At 38.0% G+C, this 7,024-nt stretch overlaps 1 pseudogene; it reads right to left on the bottom strand.

Moving 5' to 3' along the window:
* Positions 1–777: 777 nt before the first annotated feature.
* On the bottom strand, positions 778–2,002 carry LOC112811146 (C-terminal-binding protein 2 pseudogene; annotated as a pseudogene).
* Between the last annotated feature and the right edge of the window lie 5,022 nt (positions 2,003–7,024).

The raw sequence follows: 7,024 nt of genomic DNA, 5'->3' as shown, positions 1-7,024 counted from the left end.
TCCTTCCTTTCTTTCTTTCTTTCTTTCTTTCTTTCTTTCTTTCTTTCTTTCTTTCTTTCTTTCTTCCTTCCTTCCTTCCTTCCTTCCTTCCTTCCTTCCTTCCTTCCTTCCTTCCTTCCTTCTTCCTCCTCTCCCTCCTCCCCTTCCTCCTCCTCCTCCTTCTTCATCATCATCTTCTTCTTCATATTGTTGGAGGGTATTAGTGAATTCACAACCAACTTGCTGGCTCAGCATGCAGTTCAGATGGGAGAGAAACTTCTGTACAGGAGCCTATATGGTCTTCGATCCTATACTGGCAGTTTTCTAACACAGGCAAACAGTTTTCTCCCCATTTTGTAGTAATTTAATCTTCCTATTAGCAAAAGAGGTCTCCAGCCGCCATGTAGAGTCATAGGATGGGCATTTCCTCTTAGTATTTTTGGTTTTGATATTTGTAACTCCTGAAGCAACATTCTAGAGCAAGGTATTCAGGACCTGCTGTGCCCAAAGGACTGATAAAGGAAAAAGATCTATTTATTCTTTGTGATTTGATGCACAGATGAAGAGCATAAAACAGACATTGGTCATTAATAAATCAGGTCCTAGTCTTTCAGTAACCAGAAGACAGCTTCAGCTTTCCCACGTCTCGGCTTCTAGCCCTTTTAACCCTGTGACATCAATGATGCATATGTCCGGAATTAGTTAAAAAGATGGTCAAATTCCTTTTCTTAGTTCATCTATTTTTCACTGTCTGTTGGTCCCAGGTTTATCTGAATGATAACCGTTTGTCATTCTCTGCTATTTCTCATTGAGGTGCTCTCTATTGTCTTCGTGGTTTGTAGGCTGGTTGGGACAGGGAGCTTGGGAAGGGTGTGCCATGGTAGGGAAGTTGTGAGTTGCCAGGATACCTCTGGGGATGATCCCTTTCATAGCTGCCAGGAGTCCTCTGGTAGCCACACCCACAATGCCTGGCAGGTGCCCTTGAGCTCCTGATGAATCGCTTGCTGATCTATTACTGACTAGGGAGCTGTTGTGACAAAGAATTCTTTGTTCACAGTGTCCTAAGCTTTCAGGAATGCGACCTGTGATTGCCCAGCAGATCTTGGTGGCAGCTGCCTCCCTCATCTCTAGTGAGGCTTGCTCACTATACCAGGCTATGTGGGGCCTACAAATGAGATTTGGTACATCTTTCAGGGGACCCTGAGCAAAGCTGAAAGGCTCTGATTCATGCACTTCAAGGGCTGTCCCTTTTATCCTGCCATCCTTGAGGGCTTGAGCTAAAGCTTTCTCATCCACCAGCCCACCTCAGACAGCGTTCGCCAGGAATACTCCATGCCTCATTGATGAGGTGGTGGTTGTGTTCATTGAGATTACAGTGCAAGGAGATGCAGTCGCTCTGATACATTAAGTCCTGCAGGGCATAGACCCTCTGCACACCCAGGGACTACTCTATCCCATCCTGTAAGTAGGGGTCATAAAATATGATGCTGAATCCAAAGGCCGTGGCTGCAACAGCAACCACCTGCCCCGTGCAACAGAAGTGGAATAGGCCCAGTGCCTCCCCATGGATGCGGGTCGTTCGCCAGGTGTCAATCTGCTCAACATTCTGGACCCGTGTGCCTTCCTGCAGCACTTGGAACAACCATGTGTTGTGCAGGTACAGGTCGAGGATATGACAGATGCTGGAGTGAGCCATCTCTTCTACTGCTGCTGAGGGATGTTGCATGGGGTGATCCTGAGCTCGCCAGCAGCCTTGATGTCAATGTTGTTGTAGCTGCTGCCAATCCGCATGATCTCTCTCCAGGCTTTGAACTTCTCCAGGTCCTCCCTGGTAAGGGTGATGGTATGGCATATGCGTCACAGAAGGCCACAGTGACCAGATCCCTCAGAACTGGCATCTCCAGTCTCTGCCACTGAGTAGAGCCACCAGAGGGCGAGGGTGCAGGGGACCATTCATGATCTGGGGGTGAATGCCTTCACAAATTCTGTCCAATCGCTGTCTCCTGAGTTCGTGCTTATCCATAAGACCATTCTTTTTATTTTATTTTTTTAAGATTTTATTTATTTATTTATTTATTTATTTATTTATTTATTTATTTGAGTGTAGGAAGTGGGGAGGTTTGGAGGGGGAGAGGGAGGGAGAGGATCTCCAGCAGACTCCTCACTGAGCTTGGAGCCTAAGGGATGGGGGGACCCAGAGATCCTGACCTGAGCTGAAATGGAAAGTACATTTCTCAACCAAGTGAGCCACCTTGGCACCACAAGGGCCATTCTTCATGGAACTTTGCAACTCTCTGATTCAAAAGGCAAAGCCGTCCTCTAAGAATTTAGGGGAATGCACAGGAGTGTGCACCACTATGCTACTATGAACCCAATATAAAGCTGTCCATAAACTATAGTTCACACAATGGGCTATCTGTCTTTAAGGTAATCCAGCTTCATTGGGTCAAAACCATTTAGGGTGATGAAACTCTGGTTCAGCTTCGGGCCTTGGATGCAGGTTCCCAGCCCACCTCTTGGGCTTGCGTTGTCTCGTGGTCTTTCCCAGTCCTGTTCTGGGACCAGGAGGGGTGCCAACAACCCTGTGGGTGTGGATGGCGGTGGACCAACCTTGGCTGTGGGGGTCAGCCTCCGCACAGTGGCCTGTGGGAGGAAGGAGTCATTTCTTTTGTTCTATTATTCTATTTCCTTGCTTGACAACAGAGGCACAGAGTTCAAAGTATAAATTATTATTATTGTTAGCTCTTTATTGCAGTTTGTGATTTTGAATGTTTTCTCTTCATAAGTGTAGAAAATGAGAAAATACATTAAATAAAAAAGAAGCAAATAAAAATGATCTGAGAGCTTGCCAGCAATAGTACCATTCACATTTTAGAATAATTTATCTCTATCTTTATATACTTGTATATTTGTGTGTAATTATATGTATGTGTTTATTTATGTATATGTATATAATTTTTATGGTGTAAAATTGTGGTCATGTTACCTACACAACTAGCATTATATATACATACATATATACAAGCACTTTTTCACTTCATGTTTTTTCATAAGTATTTTCCAGTTATCAAATAAACTTTGAAAATATGATTATTAGAATTTCTATAATATTCCATATAAAGGAATGTCCACAATTTATATAACTCTTTTCCCTTTGTTTGGTTTTATGTTTTCAATTTTATACTGTTATAAGCAATTCTGCATAAAATACGCTTGTACAAGATTTGGTTCACAACTGATTATCTTCTTAGAATACATTCTGAGAAGAGAATTTATTCTATCAAAATGTAAGAATACCTTTAGGAGTCTTAATGCAAATCATGGAATTGTACTGTGTTTAGGTGTGTTTAGTACTGGTGGGGAGATTCAGGGAAACTCTCTTTAGGGTAAGGGAGTTCTAACAGGTTACTTAGCTGAGCATGCACTTCTTGAATTCATAGTATGCACCAACAGCTCTCTTCGGTGATTGGAGATCATCAGAGATGAAAAAGGCAGTTTTACTCCAATGAGATATAATCCAGAAAAGCATTGAGCTTCTCTTCTAGTCAAGATGACCTTTTACTAGGAAGGCCCACCTTCCCATCCGCCAACACAACCCCCAGTTTAACTCATCTCTTTCCCGTGGAGGCTTTGCTGCATCTTGGTTATGCTTTCAGCTTCCTGAATCATTAGACTTGGGTTAGATCTTAATTCTGTCCTGTGTATTCATGGCTAGGTTAACATTTTAAACTTTTGCATCTGTAAAATGAGGGTAACAATACTACTGATATCACTGTTTTTTGTTAATTTTAAGGGACATTATGTATGCAAAACAGTATAGTGTCTTACACATGATAAACTTGCAATAAATGTCAACTGTTATTATCATGTTTCTATGTTGAGAAGACTGGGTGTCAGTCCAGTACTTATTTAGGCCTTGAGCAGTTCTAGAGCTTAATTTTCAATGACTGGTGAAGATCCAAAGTAAAGGTAGTATGTAGAAAGAAGTAACACGAGACAGTTCATGTCACAATAAACGGGAGGAATGGAGAGAAACAATCTTCATACTAGGTGCCTTTTACTATTTTGATTTGGCCAGCCATTGCTTTAACTTCTTTACATGTATTAGTTTTACCCTACAAGTCAGGTACTGATGTTATTTCTATTTTCCAGATGAGAAAATTGAGGCAAAGAGAAATTATGTGGTTTGCTCAATAAATTGCAAAGAGAAGTTAATTATGGTGCTTCTCTGCTAGACATTTAGAAACAGAGTCTTTTATCAGTTCTTTCAGTAACTCTTCAGTGTAGTTACTGAAGTAAATATTATCGTTCTCACTTTATGGTTGAAGAAACTAGGACTTAAATAGTATCAGGAAAGTGTCTCTGGTTCCATGACTAGGAAGGATAGCTGCATTTGAATACACAGTGGCATGCCACCCAGCCTTTGTGGTTTCCTCTTTCCACAGTACCTCTTACTTTTAGGAATAAACAGTGAATTGTCTTAAGATTTGTATAACTAACATAATTTATAACAGTAGAATATGTATACGCACATTTATATATATATTTTATAAATATATGTATTTGTTTTCTACCATTCATCCAGTAGACCACAATCTAAAGACAAGAGTATCATAAAGTAAACAAGCAGGTTTTTCTCAATGAACTTTAATTTAAAGAAACATACAACACAATTTCAGGATTTAACATTATTCTAATTTTGAACTTACTTTAGAGTAGAAACATACAGATACAATCATTTGACTTTTGACAATTGCATAAAAAAGAATTATAGCTTTTCACCTTTTACAAAGCCAGCATTTAAATGAAGACAACAAAATCTGGTTCGAAAGTCTTTATTAGGTCATTCCCCAAAGAATCTTAATTGTAGCAAATGCTCTGCCTGCCAACTGGAAGAGTTTTCCCATTGGAGCTGTGTGTTTATTCTACAATATGGAACATAATTTGAAAAGGAAGTTCAAGGCCTAGCACTGCTATGTGTGACTGGACATATTGAAATCCAATAGGATTGCAGAAGTAAGTGAACAGCAGGTGCTCCATCTGCAGGCCCCCAATACTGAGAATAAACAAATGAAGTCTCATCTCTCAGTTTCACTCTCCCTGTCATTTGGAAAATTAATAAGACATATCTTGCAGTGCAGATGAGGTAGCTAGAAAGGGCTCTAGACCTTTTCTTTAAGATTAAAATATTAGATAATAGGTTTATTAGATTGAGGTGTACGTTGAGGCTTTAAATGCAAAACCACATTCTCTATCTTTCAAGTAAGCCTAATCAGTTTACCAAACCAAACTGTGTAAGGTTTGTCTGTGAAAATCAGTCACTAAGTATTGAAATCCCAGGTCAGCAGTCCTTAACAAAATTCCTCTGTGCTGTACAATGTATTTAACTTCTTCCATCAGAGGCAAGATATGTCAGAAAATAGGCATTTAATACAGATCCACAGGGCTTTACCTGCAATTCCCAAATTTATCACAATTTTGAAAACAGAGCTTTAAAAAAATGATGTCAAATTTATATAAAATAACAGATTCTAAATGTTCAGTTAGATGAGTTTTGACAACTGTATACACCTGTGCAACTTCCCACACTTTCAAAAAAAAGGAAACTATTTCCATTACCCCACAAAGTTTCCTTATCTTGCAGCCTGCTGCCTTTTCTCCATAATCTTCCCAGAAACCATGTCCTAATTTTTCTATCACCACAGATTAGTTTTGCCTGTTGTTGGACTTCACATCAGCAAAGTCATATAGCATGTTCTCTTTTGTCCCTGAATTATTTCATTCAAAAACTTTTGAGATTCATCCTTATTGTACCTGAAATATGTTCGCTTTCTCCTGAGTTGTGTTCTATTATATAAATATAACACACTATGTATATCCTTCTGTTGATGAACATTTGGGTTGTTTCTAGTTGTTGGCTTATGAATAATGTTGGTATGACGATCCTTGTACAAGTCTTTTTTGTGGATATATATTTTTATTTTTCTTGGGTAAATATCTAGGAATGGAATTGCTGGGTCATAAGGTAGATATTTCACTTAACAAGAAAATGCAAAATAGTTTCTAAAGTCGCTTTACTCTTTTGTACTCCCACCAGCAAAGTATGAGAATACTAGCTGTTTATATTCCCACCAATATTTAGCATTGTTGGCAAGGTCTTTTGGACTTTAAGTATTCCAGTGGTTATGAAATGGTGTAACATTGTGGGTTTAATTTATATTTTCTGATGATTAGTGTTGAACATTTTTACAGTGCTTACTGGCCATTTGTACATCCCATTTTATGAAGAGGTTTACAATTATTTTTGCACTTTTTTGAATAAGAGTTTTAAATTTTTGATTGTTAAAATTCTTTTTTTCAAATTCCTTGTACATTTTGAATATGCACTTGCTGCCAGATACATGTATTGCAAATATTGTTTTCCCACAACCTGTGGCTTGCCTATTAATTGAAAATTGAACATTTTAAGATACATTTGAATAAATTCATTTAGCAGGAAATCCTAATCTGAAATAACATATAGTCTTTACTTCTGCCACTTAGTATCAATATTCATATGTTTCATCGTAAAAATATTAATTCATTTCATTAGAAGGTATTGTGTCAGAACCTACTGGAGGTTTTGCATCATATACGGCGTATATACTGTTTCTGCAATCAGGAATATTTTAAAATTTCAAAAACATTCGGTCATAAGAGTTAGGAATTAGGGATGTATTGGTCTTAACATGTCCTAGGTTGGAGATAATGTTACTGGAATGCTGAGTGGGACAATAGTGGCAAAAGTATTGGCATCTTAAATAAATGTACTTCATTTAATTATCATTATTGTAAAAGTTTTTAATGGATGGCATGTAAAACTATAAGGTTTTGGAAGTCATAAACCATGTTTATTTTTAACATTTTTCAGTGTACATCAAGACAAAAGAATTATAGCAAATTAAATTTAGTTAATTAAATTATAGAAATAAATCAGATTTATTTATTATAGTGATACATAGTCTGATAAATAAAATTGATTTTTCATTGTGAATTATTCAGAGTT

The sequence above is a fragment of the Callorhinus ursinus genome, unplaced genomic scaffold (assembly GCF_003265705.2).
Source record: "Callorhinus ursinus isolate GAN/ISIS: 27379988/994484 unplaced genomic scaffold, GSC_fseal_2.0 scaffold57, whole genome shotgun sequence".
Lineage (NCBI taxonomy): Eukaryota > Metazoa > Chordata > Mammalia > Carnivora > Otariidae > Callorhinus > Callorhinus ursinus.
This window is presented reverse-complemented; position numbering and strand designations above follow the sequence as displayed.